The 13,226-nt window shown below is 40.3% G+C and overlaps 1 protein-coding gene across 3 annotated transcripts in view; it reads right to left on the bottom strand.

Annotated features, from left to right (window-relative positions):
- PTPRC (protein tyrosine phosphatase receptor type C) overlaps positions 1-13,226 on the bottom strand; it is a 56,417-nt gene that overhangs the window by 23,192 nt on the left and 19,999 nt on the right. The gene's annotated exons all lie outside the window — the stretch shown is intronic.

Raw genomic sequence — 13,226 nt, forward strand, 5'->3', positions numbered from 1 at the left:
GAGAATCTTAAACATCATCTAGTTGAAACACCCTTGCCATGGGCTGGGATGCCACCTAGCAGATCAGGCTGCTCAGGGCCCCATCCAACAAACTTCCAGCCACCTGTTTGGCTCTTCCTTCCTCCTTCTTTTGCTCTTTTTCTACCAGATCTTTCCTATTATGTTTATTTATCTCTTTCTTGTGGCATGTGTTTTTCAGATAGAACTTCCCTGTTTATCATTTCCCTGTTATTTCAGCTTCACTACATGGCACTTTGCAACTGCTGTATCTTTACTCTTTTGAAAATAAACTCCTTCAACCTTTAAAGCAAAAAGCCAGGTTTATGTGAGAAACTGCCATACTTGTGAGGGATACATCAGTATCCTGTTCATGTGTCAGCATCAAAACCATGTCCCTCCTCTCTGACACAGAAGATCAACATAAGCAGATACCCTGGGACTCCAGGGATTTTCTCCTTATTGACAAGCAGCAGCAGTGTTGGCTGCTCAGTGGCCACCATGGATTCTCCACCTCATATGGACAGTTCAGAAGGCTGACAATAGCCATTAAAAACACACAACCAGTGATGGCAATGTCACCTGCAGGGAGTGAGAATTTCTTGGTGCTCAGAACTGTCATGAAGTGTGTCTAAGCCGTTATATGAATTTGAATGCACACAAAAGCTAAAGTCTTGCAAATGCTTTTCTAGTCAGCAACTTAATTTGTTGTGCACTGTACATTATGCAAGATCTCTTAATACAACAGACAATTTGGAAAAAAGCCAGTAGCCTGGTACCTTACAGAAAAAGTATCAACAGAAGTCAAATGAAGTTTCGCTAAAAGCAGAAATGCAGTGTTTATTTCTTTACAGAAGTGGGGAAGGGTGTTGCCTAAAATCTGGTCCATGAGATGAGGACATGGGTCTGTGAGGTTTGCCTGAAATCATATGAAACTATCAAAATAACATTGCTCTTAATTGGAAGAATGTAAGCTCTAAAATGTAGCAGACTGAGAACAGATTGAATAACATGGGTGTAGAAGCCACGGTATTAACCACTATATTAACAGGTCTAGCATGTTAATTCATTTATATCTTTTTCCTTCATTGAAACACAGACCATGCATTCTTTCCAAAGTTACAGAACGTTAGCACATGAAGCTTCCTAACCTAAGAGAGGTTACAGATAAGAAACAAAAATATAGGTGATCTTTTGAACTTTCAATGTACCTTCAGCACCTGAAACCTCCTGTCTGCAACATTTCTTTACAACAACTGCATGATCTGTAACTATACGCATTAAGCTGCCAAGGAACCCTTCATATCCATTCGTATTTACCATAAGCAATAAATTTTCAATGTATTTTCATGGTTTTCAATGTAGTGTTTGATAGCTGGCAGTTAATAATTTTTAAATTCCATAATGTGATTTTCTTTTTTCAAAAGGCTTATTAGCTGAAGAATCAATTATTACCCCTCCTTTTCCAAATCTTACTTTGGTTTAGCACATCAAATATACCTCAAGCCAAATATTAACTTTCTGTGAGCATTGTCACAGATTGACATTCACTTAGAAACTTTTCCAGGAACACAATAAAAGAAGTTGCAGACAAAGTCCTAAATTAAACTCTGCTCAGATTAGTGAAACATTCAGAAATACTTTTCAAGCTATTTACTAATCTCTGATGCAAACATAATAGAAAAAATTATACACATCAAGATTGCCTCTTCCAAGTAAAGTGAGACAATAAAAGATCAGGGGGATCATAAGCTTGTCGGTGTTGTGTTGCCTCATTCATTTTCTCAAGCTTCCTGTGAAAATCATTTTCCCCATCCTCCCTCTTGTAAAGTTAGAATAATGGTAATAGCTTAAGTAGAGTGAAAGGTTTATTGCCCACTCCCAGTGAGAGAAGCTGAACATCACACATAATCACAGAAATCCAGGTTAGAAGAGACCTCAAGAGGTCACCTGGTCCCACTGCCTTGCTCAGAGCAGTGTCTTAAAACAGTATGGGAAATAATAGTCTGACACTGCCCTTTTTTTCCTACCTATAACTAAGTGCTATCATTTTAACAGAACTTCATGGCAGTTTTATGCCCTTCTAAGCATTTCAAGGGTCTCCTGCTCTCCTCTGATTCTATTCCCTGATATGCTTTATTATAGCAATGGAATAGGATGCAGTTGAAAAGAATTCAATAGGTGGCACCAGAACACTAAAAAATCCTCTGAAAAAGAAAAGCAAATGCATTTCCCCATGAAATCTTGTACTGGGTAAATCATGTACTGGGTAAAATGAAGGAAAATCAAGAAGCATCCCAACACTCCAGACTCTGTTACTCTGAGATTAATAGGTATATTGCTACTATTATTTTCCAAAAAATGTCCCAGCACTGACAAATGTCTGAGCTAACCTCAGGCTAACCAAGTTAACCTCAAAGACAAAACTGTCTGCTCATGTTTATACTCTAAATCATAACTCTAGAAACTTGAAAGCTGAAATCCACAAATATCTTTAAAATGAAATGAGGATGTCCAATCCCACAAACACATGCTGTGCAGTATGAAAGCTTGATGATTGCCAAACTAAGCAAGTTGGTCTGAGTTTAAATGGGAACTACCCCAAAACTTTTCTCAGAGCCTAAACTGCATCCAACCATAAGACAATTCTTAAGATGATATGTGTAGGATAACAAGGATAACATCAGATAACCCATATGGAAGAATTAGAGTATAGAAAAAGTTCCTACTACTGTAGTAAGTTTTTTAAGCTTCACTCTCCCTTCTCTTGATTTACCCCCAGTTGGTTCCTGCTGACATACCTAAAAGATTTCAAATGATTCATCAGTAATGTTTGAGCAGATCTGGCCTTTATCACATGCCCTGGAAAAAGGTACAACCAGCAGTTCATCCCACAGGCAGATGGGAGCCTGGCTAATCGCTTCCATTCTCCTTCCTACTAGTCGGTGGACAGAATGCAGCTGCTGCTTCAAAGAAAGGTTTGCGATGAGAACAAAATACTCCTAAAACAAATGAGTTCACCACTCTCTCTCCTGAAAGCCCAAAGATGTACTAGCCCTGTGAGTGAAACATGGGAGTACTGCGTTATGTAGTACTTTCGATATTCAACAAGAAGAGCAAATGGAAAAATTATGAAAGAATCCAGGCCACCAAAACAAAAAGCCAACCTCTCAAACCCCTAGGACAGTAGGCTCTCTGGGTCACATCTGGAGGTACAGGAGCTGCTGCATCACCTCGGCAGTACTGACTCTGTACTCAGTGCAGTGGTCTGGTTGCACCTGTATAAGAGGTCCAATTGTATAAGGAGACAGCTTTTTGCTGTCTTAGGAAAATGTTTTCCCTTGGCAGGACCAAGCAACTCAACAGAACACAACAGGGACCTACAATATGTTAAAAGATAAAAATGTGTTTCAAGGAAGTCCAGGGTGTGATCTCTTCTCGAGCAGCAGGAAGAACCAGCACACATTTCCTGTGTGCATGTACTATTAATAACACAAACTCCAGCTGATAAGATGGAGATCCTGTTGAATCAGCATTAAGAGCCTAAAAATATTACCATGTTTATAGGGGCAGAAATCCATTAGCTGATGACATGGAACATGTCTTTTAATTCCATTCTGCTGCTTAATTTACACCGTGAGTAAAATGGACCTGGTTTTGAATTTCCTGCTGGACTGGCCAGGAGGCTACACTTGCATGGCAGCAGCTGAGGCTGTCTGCTCTGAGCACAGGATTGCTGCAGGACTGCATTCCTCCACAGACGCAGCACAGAGCAATGTGGGAAGGAGGATGCTCTTCTGCTAATAGTGCATTTGGTGTTTTATCTAGCATGGTTCCACACCAGCTGGCTCTTCACATCCAGCTGTACTCCTCGTGTCTTTGCCAGAGCTGGGAGGGGGCAGAGGAAGTAATCCTTCCTCTCAGCCTTGTCTCTGTAAAACAGTTGGCAGCCACGTTTTGCAGCCAGGAAAAATGCTTACTGATTCTGCAGAGCTGCTGCCCTTTTCCCAGGATCTCTCCAGCCTTTAGTATATTGGACAGACCCCAGCAACCCCCACCAGGCAGCATTTTACACCAAGCAACCAATGTAAGTCCAGATTCTGCCTTCCCTCTTTTCACAGCTGAACAGCACTGCTTCAGCAGGGTCAGGGCTCTTCACATCTGCACAGAAAGCAACAGGATGTGGTCTACTTGTTCAGATGGAGTAAAGCTCTTTGAGGGGGTCTCCTAGCAAACAGCACAGACATTGCAGCTCCCCTGCAAGCCAACGCCAAATTGCAAAAAAAGAACAGTTCCTGGTGGGAGGTGAAGGGTGAGTAAGGCAAGGAGCCTTAAAAAATGCTGCCAGCCGCCCTTTGATTTATTTTTCAACTTCAAGTGGGATAGGATGTAATTCACACCTACTTTAAAGCTCCCGGGTGCTGCCAGAACCAGCTAATGAGACCTTAAAGTAAATGAGCATCAGGGCCAGAGATGTTACTGTTATTTTTGCTGAAAACACAAAACCAAGGGATCCATTGCTACTTTATAAACAAATCTGGGCACACTTAAGAATAGACTAACAAACACTGAGAGATCTGAGTAATTCTGTAGCACAGAGGACCCCTCAAATTTTATAGGTGGGATCACATGTGCTGGAATGCTTTCATAACCAGAGACTACAGAATTACACTTTATTCTTTATCTCTAATTCTGGGGAAGAAAAAACTAATAATATTCCCAGTTTCTGGACAAACTGCTGCTTTTTGAAAATCAAGCAAATTTCTTTTTCACAGGCAATATTTACAATATTTATTTTCACCAGAAATTAGGGATAAAATGTTGAAACTGTAAATTTAATTCAACAGAAATTCTAAAATTTTCTGATTAAGAAATGCCAACTTTTTGCTTTTGATATCTGGATTTAATGTCATTCTGACTGTTCAGAATTATAATTAAAATAGTTTCTATCTGATTTCTCAAAATATTTCTTTTTGTACAAGTCCATTAATAATTGCCTCCCATAGCAACTCCTTCACACAGTGCATCACTGCCCAAGAGCCTCATCCTGGCACTCTTTTCTACCCCTTTAACCTTTGGCTCAAGCATTATCTGAGAGTCAAAGGCCTTTTTGTTCCCAAGCACCTACCAGTGCTGAGGGCTGACTTGCAGTGGGAAGGCGTGGTCTGCCTGCGGAGCCCAGCTCAGGAGTGAGTGCTGCTCTAACTACAGCCAGTGATAGGATGTGGTGTTAGGCTTTTAGTGAAAATTGACCTCTGAAATTAATGCCTGTTCTAGATCCCTCTCCTTGCTCTCCACCTTCCAAGACCGGAGTTATCCCTATCCTCCTCAACTTCTGAGTCAGCTGTGAGCATTAATCAGCATTTACAGCTATGGAGAAGGCAAAAAATTCAAATTAGCCAGCAATCAAGTACAAGGGGAACAACCAGAAGAAAGGGAGAGAATTAAGAATTTACAACTGACAGATACAAGGAGGAACACAATGTTACAATACATGTTGACTATTTCTGACCGTTTTTTTTAAAAAGTATTTTTCTGGTTCTGATTATGCAAAATAAACATAGGAGTATAATTTTTCCAAAAGAAAATAAAAACACAGAGTAAAAGAGAAATTTCCCTGAAGAAACATTAATGGAAGTAATACTTGTTACCAGTGATATGTGGAATTTCTCAAAACCATAAACCTGAAGTAGAACAAAAACCAAAAGCAGCAAATCAAATTCCTTTTGCTAACACAGTTCCTGAAAACCTAAAATAAATACCCAGGAATATTGTGTGTTTAGCAGTCAGAAGGAGGGGATTTCAATCACTTGCACCATACTTTAAATTACATTTTCAGTCTTCACAGGACGGCTTTGCAGTAACCCACTCGTACAGCTACAGCTAACGACGCCCTTGCTGCCCTGTGGTTTCTCTCATGCTGTTTACTTCTGCCTTTCTTCTACAGAACCCTGCTCAAAAGGAAGAGGGTGCAGCATACTGTGGTTTTGAGCTTAAGTGCTTCCAAATGCAAACGGAGTTACCATAGCACCCACATGCCCAAGCAATCAGACTTATCTTAGTGCTAAACCACTTCTCTAGTGCAGTCATGAAACATCCCTATTAAACTCCTTTTCATCACATTTGCATTTGTAATTATTTTCAGTTGTACAGGTTCATTAATATGATACAGTGAGGGGTGGCAATCTTTGGGATGAAGTCCAAACTGCTTTGCAGGGAGTCCTTGTCACCATGTGAATTGTCTGCAAGAGAGGAGAATATCAAACCCTGATGTAACAGTTCCTTCAGCTGCGAAATGCTGGGTACTCTCCAGTCATTAAAAAACACCTATACATGAAGAATAAAAGATTGGCTGTGATATTTGTTTGACAATTTTATGCCACGTGCAAAAAATCTGTGTTACTATTTGCTTTGCCCTTGATATATTTTCAGTATTTATGCACAGAAAGTCTTGAGCCAGATTCAAGTTGTTCCCATGCTAAACTTCTCTGCTCCCCAGGGCCTGAGCTCTAACTTCAGTCTAACTTTCCTCTAACTTCAGTCATGACTTTTCCAGCCCTGCTGGAGCCTTCCTTGATCTTCCTTTCCCCCATCTACCTTGAACAGAAACACTTGTTCCATATTGCTCTGCTTAATGGCACTGACAGAATGGCTTTGGATTTGCTGAATGTGTATTGTTTATGGCAAGCAGGAGGAAAGAACTTAAACCTATTTTATCATCCTCTCAATTTGTACTCCCACAGTTTTTGCAATTGCTGACTCTATCGGTCATGGGAAGCTGTGGAGAATAGCAGAAGGCAGCTCAGTTCTCAAGAGTTTTGATCAGAAAAAGAGGCTACAGCTGAGTAGCCTGACTGACTGACTTGGTGAGAGTGTGAGGCAAGGGGCAAACTTAATTTCAGGCCCTTCAGTGGACCACGGCTTATTTAAATATCTGACTCACTTCTCTGCTTCTCAGAGACAGATATCTTTAGGTTTCTTCAAGATTAAAGCATTATCTGGTTTTCTGCATCTTCCTGATTGAATATAACTTTTTATGTAATTTTGCCAGCTATAGAAAATGGATCCTTCGCTCTAAAAAACAAAATCAACCTGGAAATACTTCTCTAAACTGTCTTTCATTAGCTCAAATTCAAACCTTAAACAGTTTAGTACCATTTGAAGAGTAGGGGAGGCTGCAAGTAAATGATGCTTTAGGTCTAGTCTAACCCAAGTCTTTCTGAGAGTCTGGGATTCTAAGATCAGCATTTTAGCCACTGATAATATAAAGCCTATTGAAATCAGAAATACCTTCTGTTTCTCAGAGTTCTATTAGCATGAAATCCTTGGATCAACAGCTCTTTACTTACTGGAAGCATTATATCAGTGAGGACTCTAATCAGTGATTTTCAAAAAGATCAAGCTTTTTAAAAAGAAAGAATCCAGAGCCCCCAAAGCTGCAGTCACAGAGCTTCTCTGGCCTAGTGACACAGGTGAATGTACACCTGCAGCTGCACCGTTCTCAGAGTTTTTCCCTTCACTGAGGTAATCAGTACTGCTGCAAAAATCATACTTTTCAAACACTGCTGTGAAAACAACATTTCTGATACTTCTAGGAGATGGCAACTGGCTCAAAGGAGTGCTGCTCTGAGTGATAGAGTGATGTTTGGTGCTTCTGAAACATTCCTATTACAGAGTCAAATGCTGGGGCTGGGGGATTCAGCTGCTTTCTTGGATGAGAACAGGTCCTGTAGTTCAAATGGGCACATTGGAGTCAGAGTGAAGATCTGAGTGAGGATCTGCCTTTATCTACTCACAAAATTAAACATTACATTTTAATTGAATAATCTGATGATTGTTCAGTTCAGGCCTAAAGAAAACTAGCTGCTCTATTCCACAGCAGAGAATGCACAAGTATCTCCAGTCACAGTGCTGGGTTTTATTGTGCCCAGTTACTTTGCCTGCACAGCCTCAGCCTCTGAAAGATTCACAAATCAGAATAAAGATGTGGCACAAAAATTTCCTTTTCCAGTGATCTGTCATTTTTATTTCTGTGACTTCTTGCTCCAAGCTTAACAGGACCCTCAGCAGTCCCTGTGCTCCATGAAGTGAAGTCCCAGCCTCACATCTCCAAGCAGCAATGCTCTAAACTATCCTGCTAGTCTCAGTCATCTTCTATGACCCAGATTTCTTCCAGCATGAAGAGAAGATCCTAACCAGCACTGGCTGATAGACAACTAGCTTCTGTTTCTTGAAAGCATAGGGAGTACAGAGGGGAAAAAATCGTGCAGCTCAGTGGAGAACTATTCCCATACCAACTCTGCCTGCTGGGCAGCTTCCTCGCCCTCCCGGGGCTGCCAGCTGCAGCCAGCAATGTCCCTTTGTTTCAAGGGACACTGATTTTACTTGGCTACTATCTTCACTTTTTCTTTTTCCTCCAGACATTCAGGCCAAAATTTATCAGAATTGAATATCCTTCATCAAAAATGCTACTGAATAACATTTTTATTGTTAATAAAATACTCTGACAGCCAGAATTCACTGACCAACAGCTAAATCAACTGCATTCTTGTTAGGGTGCCATTTAAAACACAGTAATCTATACACACAACATGCTGATAGGAAACATCATGTAAGGGTCAGATTCTACCAGCATTATTCATGCAAAACTCATTTGAAAAGTAAATCATTCAGTGATGCATATCATTATCTTCCAGAACACTGCCTGTTAAAATTTATCATTCATTTTTTTATTATTTCCCTGGAGTTGTTTAAGAAAAGGTTGGATATGGTACTTAATTCCATGGTCTAGATGACAAGGTGGTGTTACATCATAGGTTAGATTCAATGATCTCAAAGGTCTTGCCCAACTTAGTTAACTCTGGGATTCTGCTTCTGAAAGGCAGAAATTACACTACTTCAATTAATCAAAATGTCCTATATTTGATGTGTGACCTGAAATCCATCTTGTCCTCAGCTAGAGTGAAAAAAATTGGAACTGTGACCAAGACCTACACAGGAATTCCACTTTTTACTCATTTAACTGCATGAGTGGCTGTAGGTACCCTCCATGTCCATGTCTCTCTAACATCCCATGCAAAGTGGAGATAATGGCATATTGCAACTAGAAATTAATATAAAATTATGAATTTCACAGACAAGGGATCTGAAAGTGACATAAAAAATATGCCCACATCCGTCTGATTGCATAAACAGGAACAGGCTGCAAAGAGAGAAACTCCTTGAACTTGAGCTCCCCAGAATGCCCTGCACACACTTACAAAAGTCTCTCACTATCTCAAAATCTAGATTGCAAAACCTGGGCTCTGTCCCTTCAGGGAAGCTGAGCAGCTGAGCAGGTCATGAAGGGGCCCTTACTTCATGTCATGTCAAAAGAAATGACGAATGGATTTCAGAAGAGAGCAGAGTCCACACAACTCCTTTGGAATTCAATAAAAACATTAAGTGAAAGTGATTTCTTGATCCCCTCTCCTTTATTTTTCTTTTGAAACCAGATCAGTAATTTTGGTACCCAGCAATGGGCCTTTCACTGCATTTTAAATGTGTTCTTTTTTTCCTCTTTCTCCATTTGCTATTTTCATTATAACAAACAGGAGATGTGAGATCCAAATTTAAAAAAACACCTGATAATCACAAGCAAAGAGAGGTGAAAACAGTTCATCCAAGTTTTCTTTAAATCCTATGCTGATCATCCTTTTCTAAAAGACTGTATGCTGAATGTTTCAGGAAAAAAAGGCACAGAACGGAAGGACTCCACTCTGCTCACAGGGATTGTGGTGTCCCACATTCCAGCAAAAATCTAAAGCTTGTGTTCCTCAAGATTTAAACAAGACTGATTTCAGTATCTCTTTAAATAATTCAAGGCAAAAAGAACATAAATAGTCTGTCCTTCCATCTTTTGCCTTGCATCTTTTGTGGCAAGCAGTTTTCATCAGCATTTCAAGTTTCCTTTTTTATTTTAATTTTTTTATTTTAAAAGTATTAAATGAATGGTCTGGGAAATAAAAGGAAAATCAAAGGATAAGGATGCTAGACAGGAATTTATTTAGGAAAAGTATTATATGGACCTTTCAATGTATAGGGGCCCACGGAAAGCCCTCAGGCCAAAGTTAAGAGAACATCCAATTTCATGCTCCAAATAATTTTACACTCTATATAGGCACAGCTATTCATAAGCTGGGAAATATCACAGACCTGTAAACATTTCTTATGTCTAATAATAAGAAATGTGTATATAGCAGCATTACATATCTTATGACAATAACAACTCCCACTTGGAGGTGGGTGGTCAGAAACCCAACTGGATTTGTAACACAAGTATGAGTTTGTACACACACATCCCCATAGATGGAGCAGTTTGGAAGCAGTGTGTGTGTACTGTCTGCTGTGATGACAGATGGAAAAGTTGAAGCAGAAAGACACAAGCACGTGCAAATGTGGGTAAGGCTTTTCTAAATCTATACTTTTACAGTATTTGTTTGAAATAGTGGTGAATGCATGGCCACATGAACTGGTAAAACTTACTGCTCTTTTTTTTCTAATATGGAAATATATAAGTTTTTTTTCAGTTGTGTACACTAAGGCACTTGAAGAAATTATTCAGCACCTATTGTTTTGCATTTCATATGTATGCCCCACAAATTGATAATACAAACAAACTAAAAAAGACAAAACCTTCTGGTAGGTGTTCAAGGAAACACAGAAATTTGTTATTTGTCATTTACTTGAGTAGGAATTAAGTATAGCTTGAAAAAAGATCATCTTTTGAAGAAAGATAATGTATGTCAAGACTTCTATAGGGTCAGGTATGTAACAGATCTCTTAATAACCCCCCAGCAGCACACAGAGGCAGGAAGTGGGCACTGACAGTCCTTAATTCAGCACTCAGTTCTATTGGCTCATGAGCCTTCTCTGTACCTCCATTTGGTGCATGGAGATCAACTCAAGTGTGGGATCACCTGGATTTCCATGGGCTGTTCCATAACAGCATGTAAACAGTTAGGAGTACTTGGATAAACTGAACTATGATCAAAGCCCTGCACAACCTACAGCACCCTCACTCAAATTCTTTATCAAATTTTTCAGTTTTCATTATACTTGATGCTGAAACTGAAACTTTCAAGGTAGTTTAATTCATATTAAAAATATGAAACACCATTTGTAATGGTGCCCAACACTAGCAAGGCAACTGAGAAAGACAGACTGCAGCATTTTAGGCAGGATAATCAAGAATACTCTCATGAGCAGAAACTTCGAAAAATCTACAAAACGAGTAAAACTCTACTTTCTGGATTTCCATTTTGCCACATAAGATCCTTTTGTAGGATATTCCATGATCAAGGATAATGGGTCAAGAAATTCCATGGTCAAGACGCTCTGCTCATTTGCTGATGAATAATAAATTCTGCCTTGTTAACACACTGTGATCATTCTTTCCTTTTGGATATAAAATATGTTCTCTATATACATTTACATAAGCAAGACCGAAAGAAATTAAGGACAGACGAACATTATCTGCAGTGACAAGAGCATAAAGCAGTCTGAAATAGTGCAATGAAAGTTGTGTCCGACTGTTTTTAAGGTTGACAGGGTCAAAAGAAAGCTTTACAAAGACTTTTGAACTTTCAAGAAAATAAGGAACACAATGATCAGGGAATGGAACCCTGTACCAAGGATATAATGTGTTTCTGTTAGGGTAGAATAGCTAATCCTCCAGGGCCATAGCAGATGGTGTAAAAGAAAATTGAATTAAAGGCTGTCAATTCATTTTTGGCACATGTATGGGGCCAACAGCCATGCCAAAGGAACAGGATTCTCTGGTGAATGGAAACAGAACTTATTAAAATAATTTTCCAATGAATGCAAGAAATGCCACTAATGTCCACAACATCTCCAACACTGAGCTGAGATCCTCCCTGCTCAATCCCACATCATGAGTGATTGGCAACTAGCAGAAACAGGAGCTGGCTCTGCAGAGATGAGCTGCTGATGGCTCAGTGGGATCCCACAGCACTTGGTATCATGAGGAACTTCTCACATTAGAACCATTGCAATCTACTTGACCATGGCTTTAGTCTACATTACATGAGGAATACCGGCCTTTTGCCAGAGCATTGGCCCTCTAGCCAGAAGTGCAAGTGCTTTTACTTGTGCAAAGGCGCACAGTGCTAAAACAGCTTAACTGCCAAGCTTGTTTTGTCTTTCAGTTTGAAGTTACTGGCAGCTGCTAATGAAAGTCATCTTTTACCTCATCAAAGTTAATGAGCTTTGGCACTGCACTCCTGAATGCGGCTGTAAAAAGTCCTGCTTCCGCCAGTAGTTGAGTTACTGCTTGTTCAGGGGCCTCTCTGCCTGGCATTGCTGTACTGTGGAATCTTGTCCTTTTTGGCTATGACTCATCACAGTCAGTCAGCCACACCATCTAACTCCCTTTTCAATTTAAATCAGCTTCAGGTTAGGTTTGAGTGGCTTAACTATGGGAGGGTTCCCATTGTCTTGTTTCTGCCTTCAGACCTTATGGGACAAAGCTGAGAGACAATGCTGGTATTTATCCATTAGTCTGCTCTAAGTTTTGCTTTGGCAGAGATATAGAGACATCACATAAAGCAGATAAAACCCACTGCAGTCCACCACCTCAGCAGGAAGGGGCAGGGGAATTATTTTAACACTTAAAAGCAGATAAAACCCTTGCTATATGTGTTTGGTCTGTAGTATGAGTTTGACAAAATGCCTGCCTCCTTTCCTTCCCAGGCTCTGTGCTAATGCTGAAACTGACAACAGCTTATGAAGCATGGCTGACACATGAATGGGCTCAGAGGGGGGGGTTGGGGCAGGTGCTGCAGGGTTCCAGTGCCTTCTGCACATCCACCCAACAATGCTACTCTCTGTTGTGCAGCTTAAAACTGCAAAAGCTGTATGTGATTGGCGGCTTTCTGCCCTCTTTTTTGCCTCCTGCCCTGGCTGCCAGCCAATGTAGGAGCTCCTGACTCGATGCTCCTTCAGCAGCCGACCTCTAAACTGCAATGGCCTCATGTTCAGGAACCTGGTCCCTACCTGCCTGGCTCCTCATTATCTTATCATTGTGCATCAGCTTACAATACAGTCCAGGAAACACAACTCTGATGGTGCCTCCACAGCACAATCTGAAAGATGTGTTTAGTCTAACTCAGTAGTCAAAAACTGACTTGCACCAGAGTTTCACTAGGAACTGACAGCTGCTTCAGACCCAC

The sequence above is a fragment of the Serinus canaria genome, chromosome 8 (genome assembly GCF_022539315.1).
Source record: "Serinus canaria isolate serCan28SL12 chromosome 8, serCan2020, whole genome shotgun sequence".
Classification (NCBI taxonomy): domain Eukaryota; kingdom Metazoa; phylum Chordata; class Aves; order Passeriformes; family Fringillidae; genus Serinus; species Serinus canaria.